General features: G+C 41.7%; 1 protein-coding gene across 3 annotated transcripts in view; it reads left to right on the forward strand.

Moving 5' to 3' along the window:
- Nucleotides 1–65: 65 nt before the first annotated feature.
- mtor (mechanistic target of rapamycin kinase) overlaps nt 66–22,876 on the forward strand; it is a 343,897-nt gene continuing 321,086 nt past the window's right edge. For all 3 annotated transcript variants that reach the window (XM_063033405.1, XM_063033407.1, XM_063033406.1), the window contains exon 1: nt 66–168. The gene's annotated coding sequence lies outside the window, so the exon portion shown is untranslated. The remainder of the gene's footprint in view (nt 169–22,876) is intronic.

A 22,876-nucleotide genomic window follows, 5' to 3' on the forward strand; every position in this document is an offset into this window, starting at 1 on the left:
AATATGAAAGTAACCCTGTGATTGGATGAACCGAGTGCCATTCAAGGTAGGCAGGGCCGGCGCGTCATTTTTCTTGCTTTCAACATGGCGGCTTTTGGGAAGTGGTGCAGCAAATCAATGTTTTGAAGTGAGGATTTCACTGCCCGGTTGTTAGAAAACGATAGGAGAGTAAGTATTAATGATACATGCACAATTTCTGTCGCTTACCTGATGATTGAGTGAAAAGTATTTAAATTCTAATTAATCTTGCAGAGTTTAATATAATTGGAGATAATTAATTCTTTTTAATTCATCCCAGTGCAACTAATTACTGGCAAGAAACGCATTCTAAAGAAAAAAAAATTCAGAATTTATAGTTACTGTACATTCTTTGAGCTTATCTCCATCCACATTCCTTTTCGTGTGGACTCCATTTCACTCTTAGTCTCTCTCTCCCTACCATGTTTGTCCTAATGACTATACTTTCCGTTCAGTATGAAATATGAAACTATTAACTGTGGCTTCCCCTCTACTAGAACTGTGAGACATTTCAACCTTTTATCATCTCCGATTTCCTCTTCCCACCATAGCTCCTCCCCGAGACTGAGGATAGAATTACTGTTGCCCTCACTTTCCAGCCCACCAGCCTTCACCTTCAACCAGTTATCCTTTATAGTCATAGTCATACTTTATTGATCCCGGGGGAAATTGGTTTTCGTTAAAGTTGCACCATAAATAATTAAATAGTAATATGTAAATTATGCCAGGAAATAAGTCCAGGACCAGCCTATTGGCTCAGGGTGTCTGACCCTCCAAGGGAGGAATTGTAAAGTTTGATGGGGGGGTAGTTTTCTCCATGTACAGTGTGCCTCCACCACCAGATACATATTTCCCTCCCCATTCAGTGTTATAAGGTGATCATTCCTGTAACTTCCTGACTCAATCTGTTATTTCCTCCCATCACTCCCATACAATTGTCTATGCAATCAGAAGAGCTAAACATTTTTTTAACCTAATTCCTTCTCACCTTCCAGGGAGCCAACCAGTTGTTACAGTTAACCCAGCAATTGAACTGCTTATCTTTCAAATTGAAGAGATGCACAAAATGCTGGAGGAACAACTCAATAGGTCAGGCAGCATCTATGGAAAAGAGTATAGCTGATGTTTCAGTCCGAAACCCTTTGGCAGGAGTGGAAAAAAAAAAGCTGAGGAGTAGATTAAAATGGGGGGGGGGGAGAGGAGAGAGAAACGCAAGGTGATAGGTGAAAGCTGAAGGGGGAGGGATGAAGTAAAGAGCTGGAAGGAAATTGGTGAAAGAGATGGAAGGCCATGGAAGAAAGAGCAGAGGAGCACCAGAATTGGTGGGCTAGGAGATAAGGTGAGAGAGGGAAAAGGGGATGGGGCATGGTGAAGTGGAGAGGGGGGCATTACCAGAAGTCTGAGAAATTGATGTTCATGCCATCGGGTTGGAGGCTACCCAAACGGAATATAATGTGTCATTTCTCCAACCGAAGTGTGGCCTCATCATGACAACAGAGGCATATGGGAATGGGAAGTGCAATTAAAATGGGTGACCACCAGGAAATCCTGCTCTTGTTGGCGGAGGAGTTTAGCCTCCAACCTGATGGCATGAACATTGATTTCTCAAATTTCCAGTGATGCCCCCCTCACCCCCTCACCATTTCCCAGATCCTTTTCCCTCTCTCACCTTATTTCCTTGCCCACTCATCACCTCCCTCTAGTGTTCCTCCCGCCTTTTCTTTCTTCCATGGCCTTCTGTCTCTTTCACCAATTTACTTCCCAGCTCTTTATTCATCCCTCCCCCTTCCGGTTTCACCTATTACATTGTGTTTCTCTCTTCCCTTCCCCCAACCTTTTAAATCTACTCCTCAGCAGTTTTTCTCCATTACTGCCGAAGGGTTTCGGCTCAAAACGTCGACTATACTCTTTTCCTAGATGCTGCCTGACCTGATGAGTTCCTCTAGCATTTTGTGTGTGTTGCTCGGATTTTCAGCATCAGCAGATTTTATCTTGTTTGTAATTTAAAGAAATGGATTTACTTGCCACATGTCCATTGTGGGGACAGCCTGCAAGTGTTGCCGTGCTTCTGATGTCCCCAACTTACTAACGCCAACTGAAAACCAGAGCACCCGGAGGAAATCCGGACCATCATGGGGAGAATGTACAAACTCTTTGCAGTAGGAAGCAAATGCTGATGGGTGATCACTGGAACAGTAAAATGGTTGCACTGACCGCTGGGCTACTGTGCCGCACTTCTTAGCAAAGCATTTCAATTTAACCTGAAAGGGTGAGATTTAGAGATTTGTTTATTCTGCTCCTATTCTAATTGCTCCATGTTTGGCCTCTATACTATTTCAGTAAAACCCATTGTAAGCTGAGAAACAGCAGGTCATCTTCCATCAAGACACGTTGCGTTCCTTGGGCTCATTATTCGCTTTATTCAACAAATTCTGATCTTTTCTCTTGGTGCTGAAACTGTTCATCCATCTGTAACAACAGCCAGCTTTAATCTCTTAACAGATACTACCTGATTTTTTGAGTATTTCCACCTTTTCTGTTAGAGTCATGGAACAATTTAGCAGGAATATAGGCCCTTTGGCCCTGTCAATCCATGCTGATCAGGGTGCCCAGCCATCTAGTCTGAATTTTGTGCATTTGGCCTTTATCCCTCTAAGCGCCACCTCTCCATGTACTTATCCAAGAGCTTCTTAAATGATTATATTGTACCTCAGTCACCTCCTCTGGCAGTTCATTCCATATATTCACCACCCTCAGCATGGAGAAGTTGTCCCCCGAGTTTCTTTTTGATTAATTGAGATACAGCTCAGAATAGCAATAAAAAGGCAGGCAGTGAGCGTTCACCTTCCACATTCGCCTCTGTTTCAGTCTCGCTCGTCACTTTATTCAGCGAAATGCAGTCAAACATGGACTCGCCCCTTCTTGCCATGAGGTTTGCACATGCTGCCTCTGCCTCCCTGAATCCTGTTGGAGACTGCACAGTGCTGAAACACCCAAACAATCTCCAAACTGCAAACCACAAGCTCCAACAGTTCCAGAATCACATTCAAGATGAAAAATAAACATAAAAGACATAAAAGAAGTAAAATATATGGTTTCATGATTTATCCAGAAGGTGTCAACCGAAGGAGTATTGTATGCAGGTACCATCTTAACCAGAAGTCCAATCATCATCATCATCGTCAGGTGCCATGCCCAGTTTGAGCTTTGACTGCCATGGCCCACATTCACACACTCCTGTTTCGGGTCAAGTGGATCAATTCATTGGTATTCATTTCCAGTTATCTGGCTGCTGTCTCCATCATCATTTGTCTTTGCCTTTCTCTTGCTTTCTTCCCTTCAATCTTTCCCATAATTACCGTGCATTCTAACTCCTCTTTCCTAATCACATGTCCAATGAAGTTACATTGCCTTTTCATGATCTCATACATTATTTCTCTTTTTGTGTTTGCTCTGTCCATGACAACCTCATTAGATATTTGTTTTGTCCATGATATTCTTTGCATCCTCCTCAAAAACCACATCTCTGCTGCTTCAATTTGTTTCCTCATTACTAGATATTGTCCAACATTCTGAGCCAAATAACATAACTGGATAAATGTAACATTTCAGTACTCTGAGGTAGGTTGTCGTGCCTAGTTTAGTGTTGGTCAATATACTCTTCATTCTTGTAAAGGTGTCTTTTGTCATCCCTATTCTTCTTTTGATGTCCATGTCGCACCTGCCATCTGATGTCACCCAGCTTCCTAAGTAGCAAAAGTTCTGTACTTGTTTTATGTCTTTCCCGTTTATTCTCAGCCTGCGGACAGAATTCTCCTTCTTTTTGGATATCACCATACATTCTGTCTTTTGATAGATAGACCCATTTTTGCACTTTCTTCAACAACTATATCATAGAAACATAGAAAATAGGTGCAGGAGTAGGCCATTTGGCCCTTCGAGCCTGCACCGCCATTTATTATGATCATGGCTGATCATCCAACTCAGAACCCAGCCTTCCCTCCATACCCCCTGACCCCTGTAGCCACAAGGGCCATATCTAACTCCCTCTTAAACATAGCCAATGAACTGGCCTCAACAGTTTGCTGTGGCAGAGAATTCCACAGATTCACCACTCTCTGTGTGAAGAAGTTTTGCCTAATCTCGGTCCTAAAAGGCTTCCCCTCTATCCTCAAACTGTGACCCCTCGTTCTGGACCTCCCCAACATCGGGAACAATCTTCCCGCATCTAGCCTGTCCAATCCCTTTAGGATCTTATACGTTTCACTGAGATCCCCCCTCAATCTTCTAAATTCCAACGAGTACAAGCCCAGTTCATCCAGTCTTTCTTCATATGAAAGACCTGCCATCCCAGGAATCAATCTGGTGAACCTTCTTTGTACTCCCTCTATGGCAAAGATGTCTTTCCTCAGATTAGGAGACCAAAACTGCACACAATACTCCAGGTGTGGTCTCACCAAGGCCTTGTACAACTGCAGTAGTACCTCCCTGCTCCTGTACTCGAATCCTCTCGCTATAAATGCCAGCATACCATTCGCCTTTTTCACCGCCTGCTGTACCTGCATTGCCACTTTCAATGACTGGTGTATAATGACACCCAGGTCTCGTTGCACCTCCCCTTTTCCTAATCGGCCACCATTCAGATAATAATCTGTTTTCCTATTTTTGCCACCAAAGTGGATAACTTCACATTTATCCACATTAAATTGCATCTGCCATGAGTTTGCCCACTCACCCAACCTATCCAAGTCACCCTGCATCCTCTTAGCATCCTCCTCACTGCTAACACTGCCACCCAGCTTCGTGTCATCCGCAAACTTGGAGATGCTGCATTTAATTCCCTCATCCAAGTCATTAATATATATTGTAAACAACTGGGGTCCCAGCACTGAGCCTTGCGGTACCCCACTAGTCACCGCCTGCCATTCTGAAAAGGTCCCGTTTATTCCCACTCTTTGCTTCCTGTCTGCTAACCAATTCTCCACCCACACCAATACCTTACCCCCAATACCGTGTGCTTTAAGTTTGCACACTAATCTCCTGTGTGGGACCTTGTCAAAAGCAAATATCAATTTAAGTTTTGTAGTTCTTCCTCCGTACTTGCAATTAACACAGTGACATCTGCATATCTGAAATTGTTGATGTTTTCACCGCCAACTTTGATTTCCAAGATGTCTCTTATTTTTTGTAATATTGTTTCATTTACACATTAAATAAATCAGGGGAGAAAACACACCCTTGTCTAACGCCTCTCTTGATTTTCGTAAACTGACTCACTTCTCCATCTATTCTTACAGTGGCAGTTTGTTCCTAGTACAGATTTCTGATTAGGCAGAGGTCTTTCGAATCTAGATCTAGAGTTTTCTGTAGTATTTCAAAAAACTTATTGTGCTTCACTTTATCAAATGCTTTTGTGTAGTCGATAAAACAAACAAATCTTTTTGCACTTGAATGGCTCGTTCTGATAGTATCCTTAACATCAATATTGCATTTCTTGTTCCTTTATCTTTCACAAAACCACATTGTTCTTTCCTTATTTCAGCTTGTATCTTACTTTTAGCTCGTCATCAAAGTTCTTGGAAGTATGTTAGTGATATGACTCATTAAACTTATGGTCCTGTGTGATTCACATTCTATTGGGAAGAGTGATAAATAATCAACATCTGCTTTAAATATACACACTGACTTGGCCTCCACACCTGTCTATAGCAAAGAGTTCCACAGATTCACCATACTTTGGCTAAATAAATTCCTCATCATCTCTGTTCCTTTTACTCTGAGATTGTGCCCTCTTAGTCCGTGAACCAGGACCCCAAATTTGGGCCACCAGTACCATCTGGGGGGAACAATTCTTATAACGATTTTTAGCAAGGTATACACCCCTAGTGCTAGAAAGTATGTGATAGCATTGCAGCAGTGGTAGCTTTCTTTGTATATCAGAACTGATATCATACCCAACATGATGATTATACAAGTCACTTCTTTGGTCACGAAACTTGAAACTTGAATCCTTCATACTATCTGGTGGAGTGACACTCCTGCAAGATTCTACAAGGAAGCACATTTGTAGAAAACTGGAATCTGAGCTGGGAAATTCAATAGATATATTTCCAGATGACAAAGGAAAATTGTTAATGGTTCCTGAAAGTGTATCATTAAGGGATGTTATCTTGGAAAATCAAACTCTACAGAGGGAACTCAAAGGTTGGAGGGCCAAGGCAATCAATTTCGACAAGATCATAGATCAGACTTCATAACATATCAGATCAATCATTAGACAGGAGATGACTGTGACTCCCTGGCCATTCCATCCATCTGATGTGAAAGATGGTGCTGATACCTCCATACCGGATCAACATGAGCAGCTTCTTGTTGAACTGCTCACTGGAAATCCTGACACCAAGACTCAAACACGGAGGGTCACTGCTCTGGTTCAGTCATTTAGTCAGAACATAATATATGCTGCGCGTGACCAAGTAGTTAAGGCGTTCATCTAGTGATTTGAAGGTCGCCAGTTCGAGCCTTGGCTGAGGTAGCTTGTGTGTCCTTGAGCAAGGCACTTAATCACACATTGCTCTGCAACGACACCAGTGCCAAGCTGTATGGGTCCTAATGCCCTTCCCTTGGACAACATTGGTGGCGTGGAGAGGGGAGACTTGCAACATGGGCAACTGCTGGTCTTGCCCAGGCCTGCGCCCTGGAAACCTTCCAAGGTGCAAATCCATGGTCTCGCGAGACTAATGGATGCCTATAATATATGCTGTGACATGTGGTCAATATAAACCACCAGAGCACCTTCTACTTCCTTATGCAGTAAAAACACTGACGGGTAACACTGAGCTCATCCAAACAGCGAACAGGCTTGGACGTGAGGTGTCTTACTCCCAACTTGAAGAGAACGACACTGTTCTGTGTGTCCAAAAGCTAACAACAGCCTCCAACCAGAGAGTTGTACTTCCAGCCTCCATCAATCCTCATGTCTTCACCAATCTTGCATAGGACAATATTGATAGACTTGAGGAAACTCTCACTGGAAAGGGTACATCACATAGAGTCAATGGCATAGTGGTACAGGCCAATGTCTATGGACCACATCTGCCAAGAGCCAGGCTTCCACACATGAGAAACTGAAGCAGAGATCAGTCACCACTGAGGACCAAGAACTGGAAGTATATGTAGTAGGTGCACATGTGGCCCACAGCCTCTCCCAACCAGGGAACACTGTCCAGGAAACCAAGGAACCTGCTCTTCTTGCCTGCAAGAAGAACCTGGTGTGGACACTTGCAAGACAAACAGATCCGGAGAATCAGACAATCCCAAGCTGGACTGGTTTTGATATCAGCACCAGAGACCAAGAACCAATCTCACAAGATATTGTTGGGTATCTGCCAACCATCAATTCACCAGCCACAGAGTTGACAACAGTATTTGAAATCCTGAACCAATCAGAGCTAATCAGGAAGGAACTTCATCTAGAAACAACTGTTGTAGTCTTGGATCAAACACTCTGTGCAAAAGCCACTGAAATTGCCTGGAAGCACAAAGAGCGCTTCTCCAACATTCTTCTCAGATCGGGACATTCCATACCATATGTAATGCCTTAGCCATCCTAGGAAAGCAATTTCGGGATGCTGGTCTAAAGGACATATGCATAGAGGCTGGAATTGTCGCAGAGGGGTCCATCAATGGAGTCCTTGATGGTAAACACTACAATTGTGCTGTCAGGGTCCACAAGTACATCTATGAAGCACTGATGAGACTAGCATGGGCAGAGTTCACACCGTGGGTTGAGGACAACGTTCCAGAGAGGAGTGGGATGATCAAATCATTCTTAGATCATGTGAACGACATGGCCAGTGACTTGAACCAACAGAAGTTGAACAATCTGCTGCAAAGTCCACTCTTAGCTGAGCTGATAACCCTGTGGACAGACTTTCTGGAACACCTCCGTCACAACAATGGAGAGCTATCCACATTCTTGATATCATACATTGATATGATAGAGAACGTAGTACTTGGGCTTCTGCTATAGTGGTTGATGGAATGAACTTGGTTCAAAGAGTGAAAGGTGATCAAGTTACTTTCAGAGATGTTGCCACAACAATTGCTGAATAAATTCTCTATAAATCCATGTGATTATATGTGTCCTAGGGTTTTTATTGACTTTTCCAAAATAAACAACAGACAAATATTTTTCTCTTGTAATTTTTTATTGAATTTCATCATCAAACAAACATTTCCGTAAGATATATTTCAGATACTGTACATATATATCATATAATCATATTTGACACAAATCTCCACATAATATTTATCTGAGGTATACACTTATAGAAAGGAGAGGAAAGAAAGAAGGCAAATATTCTTCTAAAAATGAAATGATTCACTCTACTGAAATTGGGCACTGTACTGCGAGTGCCACCAATGACATAGTTTTCAATGTAGAATTTTATAACAACATTTGATGAAAAGTGCTTGAACTCAGCTATCATTGTGACAAATTTCAATGTTGAGGGATCACTGATAACAAAATACCACTAGGTTGAATATATATGTTGTACTTTATATTAGCCACTTTTCAGAAATGCTTATTTTAAGGTAGTGTTATAAAATGCATGATGACACACATAAAGCTACCACTGGTGCAATGCTATCACATCTAACTAGAGATGTATATCTTGCCAAAAATCACTATGAGCATTATTCCCCTCAGATGGTACCGATCAACCCTACTGGCTCACAGACTATCTGGTCCTAGATTTCCCCCATCATAGGAAATATCCTCTTCACATCCACTCTATCTAAACAATTCAATATTCAATAGAGTTCAATGAGATCCCTGCTCATTCTTCTAAATTCCAGTGAATTAAGGCCAAGAGCCATCAAACGCTCCTTATATGTTAACCTTTTCATTCCTGGGATCATTCTTGCGAACCTTCTGTGGACCATTTCCAATACCAGCATATTCTTTCTTAGATAAGGGGCCCAAAACTGCTCACAATACTCAAAGTGCCATCTGACCAATGCCTTGTAAAGCCTCCGCATTACATCCTTGCTTTTATATTCTACTTTTGAAATTTACGTTCCTTACTATCAACTCAACCTGCAAGTTAACCTTCAGGGAGTCCTGCACAAAGACTCCCAAGTCCCTTTACGTCTCTGATTTCTGATTTTGTTCCCATTTAGAAAATAGTCTACGCTTTTATTCCTTCTACCAAAGTGGATAACCATACACTTCCCTACACTATATTACATATGCCACTTCTTTCCGCATACTCCAAATCTGTCCAAGTCCATCTGCAGCCTCCTTGCTTCCTCAACACTACCTAGTCCTCCACCTATCATTGTACCATCCACAAACCTGGCCACATAGTCATCATTTCTGTTATTTAAATCATTAACGTATAACGTGAAAAGATGCAATTCTAACATCAACCCCTGTGGAACACCACTCGTCACCCTTTATTCCCATGCTTTGCCTCCTTCTGTCTATGCTAGAATCTTTCTTGTAACACTGTGGGCTCTTGTTAAGCAGCTTCATGTGCAGCACCTTGTCAGAGGCCTTCTGAAAATTGAAAAAAGAAAATCCACTGGCTCTCCCTTGTCTGTCCTGCTGTTATTTTCTCAAAGACTCCCAACGGATTTGATAGACAAGCTTTTTCCTTAAGATAACCATGTGCCTTCAGCATATTTTATCATAGAGTAATATAGAACAGTACGGCACAAGAACAGGTCCTTTGGCCCACAATCTTGTGCCATACCAGCTAAAAAGTAAATTTTTAAAAAACCTGCAATCTAATCCTTCCTACTTACACAATGTCCATATCTTTCCATCTTCCTCATATTGAATGAATGAATGAAATTTATTTCGGTCAGTACAAACATAACAAAAAGCATCATTTTCAACGATGATTTCATAGGACAAAATTACAACAAAAAAACATAGATATTCTTTTAAAAACTGGGTAGTGGGTAGTGGCTTCCTATGTCACTATTACAGGGCGTGATGACCCTGCCTTATGCGAGTCCCGGGCTCGGCTGGCTCCGGCTGACAGTACCCGGTATGGGCCCCTATCCAGGGTTACGGATCCCACTGCCTTGTGGGTATCTTTGGGAGAACAGAAGGCTAAGGAGTAAACCCTACACAAATCCGGAGTGGAGCCTGTAAGGCGGTTGGATGAGGTATCACGTCACCTCCTAGCAGCTCCTGCAGCCAAGCTGATGCCAAATGTACTGCTTCGCATTCCTTTGGACCCCATCCATGAGGCCGAGAGGGGGATCTTGATGTCTAGGCAGCCCAGGATCTGCATATTCATCGCCCAGGTCTGTGCCCCAAGGGCACATCCATTGTCTACTTAGACAGACAGAGCCATGATGATGATTCTTTAAAACAGACCAAAAGGGTGTAGGCTGAAGCTACCACTTATTATGCCTACCCCTCTTACTTATACAACAACATATTTGGTGCCAATCATCACATTAAAACAAAATACTTCATAATTTTTTAACACAAAATCCAATTCCAAGTATCATTTATTTACATTACTCCCATTCATTTAAAATCATGTATTTTATATTTGTTCATTAAATTATTTTAAAATAATTTTTTAAACTTATTAAGTATGGTGCATGTGCCTACCTAAACAAAATGGATGTATTTACCTCTACCACCATACCAAGCAGCACATTCCAGACATCGACCACTCTCTGAGAAAAATCTTCCCTCTTACATCCCCCTAGAACCTACGCCCTCTCACCTTCAAAGCATGACCTCTGGTATTAGACATTTTAACCCTGAGAAAAAGATACTCCCTGTCTACTCTATCTGTGCCTCTCATAATCTTATAAACCTCTATCAGTTCTTCAGTCAGCCTCCGCTGCTCCAAAGAAAACAAAAGTTTGTCCAGTCTCTGGTGATGGCACATGCCCTCCAAACCAGGCAGCATCCTAGTAAACCTCTCCTACACCCTATCCAAAGAACATCCTTCTTATATTGGGGCGACCAGAACAATATGCAATATTTCAGATGTGGCCTCACCAGAGTTTTGTAAAGTTGCAACATAACCTTAGTGCCTCAATAAGAGCAGGCATTCCGTAAGCCTTTTTAACCAGTCTGTTGACCTGTGTAGCCACCTTCATAGAGCTATGAACATGACGCCAAGATCCCTCTGCTCAGCAAATCTGTTAAGCACCTTGCATTTGCCCCACCAAGGTGCAATACCTCACATTCATCTGCCATTTCTGTGCCCAGTAGATCTACAACTGATCTATATCACACCATATTATTTGCCAGTCTTCTACACTATGCACAACTCATCTGTAAATTTACTAACCCATGCATCTGCATTTTCCTCCAGGTCATTTTATATTCATCATAAACAGTAGAGGTCCCGGCACGGATCACTGTGGAACACCACTGATTGCAGAGTTCCAGTTCAAATGGTCCCTTTGACCACTACCCTCTGTTTTCTGTGTGCAAGCCAGTTCTGAATCCAAATAGCCAATTTGCCATGGACCCCATGCGGCCTAATCTTCTGGATTAGCCTTCCATGAGGGACTTTGTCAAACACCTTATTAAAATCCATGTAGACAACATTCACTGCTCTACCCTCATCAGCCTCCCTCATCACCTTGTCAGAAAACTCAATCAAGTAAGTAGGTGAACTTGTCAGATTAACCTTTCACCTTAACAGCACCATGTTACCCCTAGACTCGTTATTACTGTTTCAAAAGTCTTGCATTTTGACATTTAATTTTTCCCCCTCTTACAGATAGGCTCGCTCAATTGATCTTTGCTAGACTTTGCTTTATTTATGCCAAAATTTGCCCTGCTCCAGTTTAGGACCCTAACCTGTGGACGTGTCCTATCCTTTTCCATCACTGTCTTAAACTATTCAAATTATGGTCACTAGAATCAAAGAGCTAATTCCCACTTCAGTTCCCTGACGAAGGGTCTCGGCCTGAAACGTCGACTGCACCTCTTCCTATAGATGCTGCTTGGCCTGCTGCGTTCACCAGCAACTTTGATGTATGTTGCTTGAATTTCCAGCATCTGCAGAATTCCTGTTGTTCCCACTTCAGTTGTTTACTCTATCTTTTTCCCTACTGACTCAGAAAGCTTTCCTGGACACATTTCACAAAATCCACCCTTACTGCTTTGGGTGGTTCAGTTAATACTGTGAAAATTAAAGTCTCAGATGAATACATTATTATTACAACTATGAGTAATGTCTCTATACAACTCCTCAAGTTCCCACTGAGGGTATATTGGATGATGTATAATATAGTGCTGTTAGAATGACCCGCCCCTTTTTCCAAATTTTAAGGCCTCACTAGATGACCTCCAGGAATCATCTCTTAAGCTGTTACATCCCTGCTTGTCAAAAAGGCAACATGCCCTCCTTGCTTACCCGAACTACTGTCACACGTGTAGCATCTGTATCTTGGACAATTGAACCACCAGTTCTGCCCTCTCGGCCATGTTTTTGTTATGGCTATAACTCTCCAGAGCCGATCCATTCTTCATTTCAGTTTTTCAGCAACTGTTGTGATTGGTTTGTGGGTTTCCAAGCATTGTTGATCATTTCCTCCAACAGACTTAGATGGCACTGAAAGCAATTTCGTCACTTATACAAATGATCACTGGTGAGCCCCTTGTTTTTCCACCCAGCCCTCTCTGCTACTTAGAAATGCATGTTTCCTTACTTTTTAGTACTCTTTTTACAAATACTGCTTTATTTGATGAGTATCTTTTCTTTTTTTTAACTTAAAATGAATCAACTTTGCCCAGACAAAAATGTGCCCTTAAAAGATTCATTTAACAATCTATCCATTCAGTATTTAGTATTTACATTGCAGCACAGGTAAATTAACAAAGATACTGGGTATGTTGTTATCGATTATTTTGAAGAAGTACTTCAAAAAACAAAAACATAATCTAAAGCAAACCCTCAAATGTGATTGGAGCCTGTTTCAGGGTAGGTTGGTGTCTTTCAGGTAGCAAGTGTTGGTCATTCCTATTTCCACGTTCACTTACTCGTGTAATATCTGCATGTCTTGGTCAGTATCAAATTTAGTGTGAGAAGCCCTTGGATATTTGTTAAAGAGATGGTGTAGAACATCATTTTGCAATCCCAAGTCAGTGTCATTTGTGGAACAATAGGTAGAATTCTTGTGTCTGAATTGGCGAATTGTTAGTACTATTTATTTATATTTATTTGTTGAGATACAGCACGAATTGGGCCTTCCAGCCCTTAAAGCCGTGCCACTCGGCAATCTCGCCTAATCATGGAACAATTTACAATGACTAATTAACCTAGCAGCTGAAGCATCTTTGGACTGTGGGAGGAAACCTACACAGTCACAGGGAGAACATGAGGCAGTGGCAAGAATTGAACCTGTACCACCTGTACTGTAAAGCAATGTGCTAACCACTACACTACTGTGCCGTCCTATTTCACTTCAGAGACTTGAGCTCTAAGTTCACACGCTGATTCTTTATTCGTAGACAGTCCCTTGTAGTTGATCATATTTATTTAGTGACACCATGTGGAGTAGGCGCTTCCAGCCCTTCGAGCCACACTGCCCCTGCAACCCCACACCCCTATTAACCCTAACCTAATCAGGGGACAATTTACATTGACTAATTAACCTACCTGGTGCATCTTTGTCACATGGTGTGAGCAGAATTATCTGCAGCTTAATGTGAAAAAGACTAAGGAGCTGGTGGTAGACCTGAGGAGAGCTAAGGTACCGGTGACCCCTGTTTCCATCCAGGGGGTCAGTGTGGACATGGTGGAGGATTACAAATACCTGGGGATAAGAACTGACAATAAACTGGACTTGTCTAAGAACACTGAGGCTGTCTATAAGAAGGGTCAGAGTCGTCGCTGTTTCCTGAGGAGACTGAGGTCCTTTAACATCTGCCGGACGATGCTGAGGATGTTCTACGAGTCTGTGGTGGCCAGTGCTATCATGTTTGCTGTTGTGTGCTGGGGCAGCAGGCTGAGGGTAGCAGACACTAACAGAATCAACAAACTCATCTGTAAGGCCAGTGATGTTGTGGAGATGGAACTGGACTCTCTGACGGTGGTGTCTGAAAAGAGGATGCTGTCTAAGTTGCATGCCATCTTGGTCAATGTCTCCCATCCACTACATAATGTACTGGGTGGGCACAGGAGTACATTCAGCCAGAGACTCATTCCTCCGAGATGCAGCACAGAGGGTCATAGGAAGTCATTCCTGCCTGTAGCCATTAAACTTTACAACTCCTCCCTTGGAGGGTCAGACACCCTGAGCCGCTAGGCTGGTCCTGGACTTATTTCATAATTTACTGGTATAATTTACATATTACTATTTAACTATTAATGGTTCTATTACTATTTATTATTTATGGTGCAACTATAATGAAAACCAATTTCCCCCGGGATCAGTAAAGTATGACTATGACTATGACTTTGGACTGGGGGAGAAAACTGGACCACCCAGGGAAAGTCGACGCAACCCACGGGGAGGACATATAGAGACTCCTCACAGAATGGTGGTGGATTTGAACCTTGAGCTCTGGAACATTCTGAGCTGTAATTCTACCACAGCGCCAATTCCTGAACTTCCTGCTTTTCTGATTTTGTGACTTCTGTGATCACAATGGTCAACATAGGAACCACAGAGTTTTTTGCAGATGGGATAAGAAGCCCCTGACTCAGTGCTTGGTTTCTGATCTAGTGTGCACATTCTGCATATACGTTGGACTTCTGTGGATCCTGATGGAGGGGCAGGTTCTTGGTGGTATGTCGCATGCTCCCTCCCTATTTTAGGTTGTTCATCGGCTAGGCACTTTCAAGGAGATAGTGGTGCACCATGCTTCTTTGAGAAAGATTTGAGAAACCTTTCTTCTTTTCCTCTTTGTCTGGCAGTTTTATAGTTGGGTTGTAGGAAAAGAACAAAGATGTTGGTTAATTTATCCTTTGATAGATTTGAAGTATTGTGAGAATAGGGTTGTTGTGATTGACTAAACTGAGCCACACACAGCAAATTTTCAGGAGAGAGTCCAACAGAATCTCCCAATCAACACACATTTTTGATACTTTTTAAACGCAAGGATAAAAATAAATGATTAAGTCCAGTTTCAATTGCTGGAGTCAGCAACTCAACTTTAACATTTTGAATATAGTCATGTAACTACATTCCTACATTCCAACATTCCTCCTTAGAACACCTGGAGAATAAAGACGCATATGTAAGCTCCTTTTCATTGACTACAGCTCTGCCTTTAATACCATCATTCCAAATAAACTGATTCCTAAGCTCCGGAACCTGGGCCTTAGCACTCAATGATCTGCAGCTAGATCTTCAACTTCCTCACAGACAGGACCCAACCTGTAAAAATAGGGGACAAACTCTCTTCTACAATCACTCTGAGCACTGGTGCCCCACAAGGCTGTGTACTCAGCCCCCTGCTGTATTCACAGTACACCCATGATTGTGTAGCCAAGTTTCCATCAAGCTCAATATATTAAGATTGCTGATGACACCACAATTGTAGGCCGTATCTCGGGTAATGATGAGTTTGAGTACAGAGAGGAAATTAAGAACCTGGTGGCATGGTGCGAAGACAATAACCTATCCCTCAACGTCAACAAGATGAAATCTTGCTTGCAAAGTTAGTTAGATGTAACAGAAAGAGTGGATAGACAGCAAACTAGTCATAGTCATACTTTATTGATCCCGGGGGAAATTGGTTTTCGTTACAGTTGCACCATAAATAATAAATAGTAATAACACCATATATAGTTAAATAGTAACTACAACTAGGGATGTAGATGCACCGTAGAAAGCATTCTTCTGGGATGCATCACAACCTGGTATGGAAGTTGTCCTGTCCAAGACCGGAAGAAGCTGCAGAAGATCGTGAACACAGCCCAGCACATCACACAAACCAATCTTCCATCCTTGGACTCACTTTACACCGCACGCTGTCGGAGCAGTGCTGCCAGGATAATCAAGGCCACGACCCACCCAGCCAACACACTTTTCGTCCCTCTTCCCTCCGGGAGAAGGCTCAGGAGCTTGAAGACTCGTACGACCAGATTTGGGAACAGCTTCTTTCCAGCTGTGATAAGACTGCTGAACGGATCCTGACCCGGATTTGGGCCGTACCCTCCAAATATCCGGACCTGCATCTCGGTTTTTTTTTGGCACTACCTTACTTTCCCTTTTCTATTTTCTATTTATGATTTATAATTTAAATTTTTAGTATTTACTATCGATTTGTACTCCAGGGAGCGCGAAGCGCAGAATCAAATATCGTTGTGATGATTGTACATTCTAGTATCAGTTGTTTGGTGACAATAAAGTAAAGTAACTTTGCAGAATTAAATGGTAGCACATGCTAACCAGTAGAGCCCTTTTTAATATTCAATACTGGTGTCCGTTTCAAAAGCTTCTGAGCAAAAACTCTAGACATCCAAGTATACCCCTTTTGTTACAGTGGTAAGGATGGGGCCATGAATATACAACTAGTCAGAATTTTAAGTGATAAAATAGCCCTGTCCTAAAATGTGTGATACATGGCAGGGATAACGAAATGCTAATATAGGAGACGAAGTGTTAATGCTTTCCTGATCTCATTCTGTAGTTTTCAATGATCAATTAACATGAATAATCATCTATTGTTTTCCTCTATGTTGTTTAAATGGCAAACAATCAGAATGCTCCACACCCAGCAATTTGTGTTGCTGGCTTTAGGGTATCAGTTGAAGTGAAATTGTGAATAGGTTTTATTTCCTGAAGATTGGGTCTCATGTTAATAAATTCATTATTATGCTATCCATAATTTTATAATTCCGGAATAATCCCTAACAAGTATTAGTGATATCTTTCCAGCACTTGTCAAGTGGCGCCTTTAAGTAGTGTTTCAGCGGCATTTGAAGACAAGAATCATCATAGCCTGGCTGACCATGACTTTTCTGCCAGGTTTAAAATTTTGATCTTTTAAACACACTCGTTTTTCAGTCGCCTAAAAGCTATACTGCTGCACTGAAGATGGTACAGTATTAGAGGCAAACAACAGGAATTCTGCAGATGCTGGAAATGCAAGCAACACACATCAAAGTTGCTGGTGAATGCAGCAGGCCAGACTGTCCTGACGAAGGGTCTCGGCCTGAAACGTCGACTGTACCTCTTCCTAGAGATGCTGCCTGGCCTGCTACGTTCACCAGCAACTTTGATGTGTGTTGACAGTATTAGAGGTACCACCTTAACGTTGAGACATTAAATTGCTGACCCAGCTGCTACTGATGAATTTAAAATACCTCTTTGCATCAAAATCTTTCTTTAAAAGGAACTATCATTCAGAATTGCCGCTGCATTTCTTGGAATACAAAGAACTGTATACTTCAAAATAAAACTTTATTGGCTGTGAACTGCTTTGCATTGACATGAATTTAGGAAGGGAACCGTCTAAAAGCAAATCATTCTCCATGTGAGGGCCTGTTTGTAAGTGACTATTTTAGCACTTCCTTGGGCCAGGGAATAATCTTGATCAATTTACTGCTAATATTCTTCAGTTAGGTGGTATCTGAATTAGAAAAATGTTGATTCATTTAGTGTGCAGTACTGAATATGCTGCATTATGGAAGTTATTTACTTCAGCTGAGTTGTTAAATACGAACATAGAAAAGAACACTGTAAGTACATATTCAGGTGGATGTGAAGTACTCCACTAAACAGCTGAAAATGATGCCTCATTTACTTCCCCTGAGAACAATCTTTTTTTCACATCCCTCCCCTTTCCAGTGCATCCCCACCTCCCACTTTGCTTTCTGTGTCTGCTCAGTACATGTTAGTCTACTGTACCTATGAAAGACAGTGCAGAGGTTGCTATTAGCCAGAGATCAGTTCCCACTGCTTGAGGTTTCTCCTTCACCTCTGAGTGCTGGAAATGTCTGAGCCAAAGGGTCAATTACAAAGAGATATATTGTGAACACAATTCCGTTAAAAAGTTAACTGTTGTTTGTAAACATCTCTGATTATCAGGTGCATTTACCAACAGGTCTGTACTGGGTTGAAAAATTGGATTATGCAATTTGTGGAGTAGTTGGCAATTGTATTCTGCTTTGATTCATGGCACAGTTGTTGAATTGAGATGATGAGTTAGTTGGGAGCTGCACTGCCAATAGGCTAAAATAGCCAAACATAACATTCAGGTTTAGAATATAATTTTGACTGTTTTGTTGTCTAAGTGCCAACTGTAGTAGCAGAAAACTGTGCTACTAATCTGTTAACTATATTAAATGATCTGTCAATACTCCAAGGCTCTATTCTACCAGAGATGTATCTTCACATTCATTGTCTTAGAGTAAAACTTTAACCACCTAAGCATTATCAGTAATATCATTTGTACTTGGAATGTACCCTGCTAAGGCTTCTTTTGAATTGGTAATATAATCTAATAGGGGAGGAGCTACAAAAGAAGTTGGTGCTTAAGTAGATGGGATGTGGTTGGAGTAGGCATTTACTAGTTGTCTGTGACAGACATCAGACCTCTGACATTTGTTTCATTGCCTGTTTGTAATCATCAATAGAAAATAGTGAAATTAAGTATGTACACAGGAACGATGAGTAATGTGCACTCACAATTTAGGTAAGAATGTAATTTGATGTATGCTTTTGTACTGTATGTATCAACTTGTGCTTTAAAATTGTGAGAATCTGAATTAGAATCAGATGTATTTTCATTGGTATGTTGTGAAATTTGTTGTTTTGCAGCAGCAGTACAATGCAAGACAAATAATGACTTACAAATAAATAGTGCAAAAGTTAAATAGTGAGGTGGTGTGTTTGGTGGTGGGATTCAGTTGAAGGGTCGAGGTTGTGTAGAATGATGTGTTGGATGCGGAGGCTCATGGGGTGGTAGGTGAGGATGAGGAACTCTATCCCTATTAAGGTGGTGGAGGCTGGGGTTAACCTAGATGCCTGGGAAATGCAGGAGATGTGGGTGAGGACAGCATCAATGTTGGAGGAAGGGAAAATATGTTCTTTGACGAAGGACATTTCTGATGTTCTGGAAAGGAAAGCCTCATCCTGGAAACAGATATGGAGATGATGAAGGAACTGAGAAAATGGAGTAGCATTTTTACACCAGACGGTGGAAAGAGGTTTGGTCCAAATAGCCGTGGGAATCGGTAGGTTTGTAAAAGATTTCGATAGGCAGTTTATTGTCAGAATCACTTTAAACATACCAGAATTGATTTGGTTCTGTGCCAAGAGTAAAACACAGGACAATCCAAAACAGAAAACACAATAGCAACCAACAATTTACAAGACAATACTGTAAACTACATCAGTAATCAAACTTAAATGTGCACATGGAAAGCAAGAAAGACCATTTAATGGATGTTGTGCAGCGACAGGGTATTACTAATGAGTGAGCTTTCTTGAGAAGCTGTGTAGCTACAGCAAAGAAACTTTGAGATGATGTGATGATGGAGATGGAGAGGTTGAGAAAGGGGAGAGATGTGTCAGGAATGAACCAAGTGAAGTTAAGGGCAGTGTGGAAATTGGAAACAAGATTGATGACATTGACCGTCTCAGTACCAATGCAGTCGTCAGTGTAGTGCTGAAAGAGTTGGGGAGCATTACCAGGGAAAGCTTGGAACATGGACTGTTTTACGTAGCCAACAAAAATATAGGCCAAGCTGGGGCCCATTGGGGTGCCCATCGCTACCCTTTGAGTTTGGAGAAAGTGTGAGGAGTCAACAGAAAATTGTTGAGGGTGAGGACCAACTCTGCTGGATGGGAACTGCTCTGGTCTGTTGTCAAGTAAGAAGTGGAGGGCTTTTAAGGTCTTCTTGATGGGGATAGAATTAAATAGAGACTGGATATCCACTGTCAAAACGAGGTGGTCGGGGCTAAAAATTGAAAGTTGTTGAAGGGATCGAGAGCATGTGAAGTACCACGGATGTAGATGGGAAGGGATTGAACTAAGGGGGATAGAATGGAGTTGAGGTATGTGGACATAAATTCAGTGGGCAGGAGCAGGTAGAGACAATGGGCCTACCTGGACAGTCAGATTTGTTGATCTTGGGAAGGAGGTAGAAATGAACAGTAAGAAATGAGTTTGGTGGCAGTGGATCGGAGATTTTCAGTGCTGACAAGGTTAGTGATGGTGTGGGAGATAGTGGTCTGATGGTCTGGAGTGGGGTCCTTTTCAAGGCGTATATGATTGTTATATGAAATTATGGAAGATTGTGTAATGAAAAATATTGTGCAATAATATGTCTGGGCTCTACTTGCTTTAACTCTTAACTGTAAATATGCCATCCACTCACATTTTCTTTTTAAATCTATACACAATCTTTCTGAAGCACCATTCCCAGTTATACACAGGAGGGCTACTCTATTAATACTTCACTTGTAAGCTGTGCTTTAAGTATTACTTGCTATTCAACTTGACTTGCTCTACTGATCATAAACATGGGATTCTCCAGGTGCTGGATACCAAGAGCAACACATACACAATGCTAGAGGAACTCAGCAGGTCAGACAGCATCTATGGACATTAATTAAAATTAACATTTTAGGCTGAGGCCCTTCATCAAGACATGATGTCCTGATGAAGGGTCTTGGCCTGAAATGTCGGCTGTTTATTCATTTCCGTAGATGCTGCCTGACCTGTTTTGAGTTCCTCCAGCATTTAATATGTGTCACCCTGATGATCATTCAGAATGTGATCAGGGATCAGTCCTGCCCTAAAAATTGTTCTGAGCCCTCATTCTATAATTTAAAAAAACTGTAGCAATTGTGATCGGCACATTCTACTCTTTGATTGTATTTCATTCATCTTCTTTCGCCTGCTATATAAACTATCAGATATGGAAATTTTGATGCTTGACTATTCGCACAGTAACATGTTTAGATGGGAACACTTTAAGATTATCTCATTCTGAAATGCTAGTGAGTAAGTTTTACATTAATAGTGATTCTGATGTTTATTATGGAGACAGAAGAGGTTCTGCAGATGCTGGTGATCTCCAGATCGCCACCCATTTCAATTCCACTTCCCATTCCCACACTGAAATGTGTGTTCATGACATGCTCTACTGCCATATTGAGGCCAGATGCCTGATGGAGGCACAAAAACTCTCTTCCAGTTTGGTAGTCTCCACCCTGATGCAATCAAAATCAATTTCTCCAACTTCTGGTAACCTCTCCACTCTGTTTTCCTTCCCTTTCCCCTCTTGTTTTCCCACATTCCCGTAGTTCCTCACCCTTTCTATTCATTTCCCTCTGGTTCTTTTCTCTTTCCCCATACTCCATGGTCTACTGTCCTGTCAGATGCCTCCTTCAGTCCTTGGCCTTTACCTGTCACCTCCTAGCTTTTCACATCATTCCCTTTCATCTCTCCTCCCTTGCATGTCTACCTTCCCCCCAACTGAGTGCACCTGTCACCTGGTACTTAATGCCTTTTTATTCTAGCTTCTGCCCTCTTCTTTTCTGTCCCAATGAAGGGTCTCAGACATCGACTGTTCATTTCCCTCTACAGATGCTGCAAACATTTCGTCACCATACAAGGAGACATCATCAGTGTACAACAAAACTACCCACAAAGATCCATGACCATCAACTGCTGTAAAGCAGCATAACCAATTCTCCCTAGTCTCTACCCATGAAGATCGAGAGGGGCACAAATTCGACTGGACATCAGTGAAAGTCATGGTGCAAGTAAACATGCAGCATGCAAAAGAATTCCTAGAAGCATGGTTTTCTGTGAACAATTCTGTAAGCAGACATGTAGACCCCAATCCTATTTACAGCATAAGCCAATGTGGGCAAAAGTTCCACACCACAGCGCACAGAGTTTGCCACACAACCAATTAGCAATGCCCTCTCCTGACATCACAATTGAATTTCCGTAATGAGGACTAATCAGCTGATTGATAAGTATATAAAGGCCAAGTATTAGGAAGATGCACCACAAATTAACAGCACACTGATGATTTCTCCTCGTTTGGAGATGAAACGTTTGCAAATGAATTGCCAAGATTGGAGAACAACTCAATCCAACTATTAACTACTTGAGCTACACATTTTCAAAGCCACTTCCAACATCTATGCTGCTGGTTGACCTTTACACATTTTCTGCATGGGGTTTCAGAAATTTCTGAGCAAAGTAGTAGCAATTTCTAAAGGTTTTTGAAAGCTAAGACTTCAGCTTTTAGCAGTTGCCCTTCAGACTTTTCCTAAGTTTATTAAACAAGCCTCTGAGTCCAGCATTATACTTGGTAGAAAGGGTATTACTCAACAGAAAAATATATTTCTGAGGGTAAAGATGTAATCAGTGGGATGCCATGCCCATTTAAGAGACGGGAGTAAATTTAAAATCTGTGCTGCTCATCACACCTTACCACTATGGGCTGAGGATTTTGCTTGGTGTAACTAAATACTACCCATACTAAGGCTGCTTCAAGAACGCACCAAAACTCAGGGGCATTTTATAAATCTACAATCTGTATCAGTTTGAAGGACGTAGGCAGCAGGCCACCTTAACTTGAAAGTTCTTAAAGTTGCCACCATCGTAACTTGAAACTTTTAACATTATTTGTCTCTACTAGGTCATAATGGTGGAATGCCATTTCTACCAGCACAATGTTTTTACGAAATCTTGCACTTGGGTAAGACTTGACTATGTTAAACACATTGTGGCATGAGTATTGACACATATTAATAATTGATTTCTTGTGGGGAATGTATCAATAGAACCTTGCAGCCATTACTCTGGATGGACACTTAGCAGAAAGGATATGTAAATAGGTTACCAAGTCATGGAAAGATGAGGATTGCCTTTCTGAACTATAGA

The sequence above is a fragment of the Mobula hypostoma genome, chromosome 25 (genome assembly GCF_963921235.1).
Source record: "Mobula hypostoma chromosome 25, sMobHyp1.1, whole genome shotgun sequence".
Taxonomy (NCBI): domain Eukaryota; kingdom Metazoa; phylum Chordata; class Chondrichthyes; order Myliobatiformes; family Myliobatidae; genus Mobula; species Mobula hypostoma.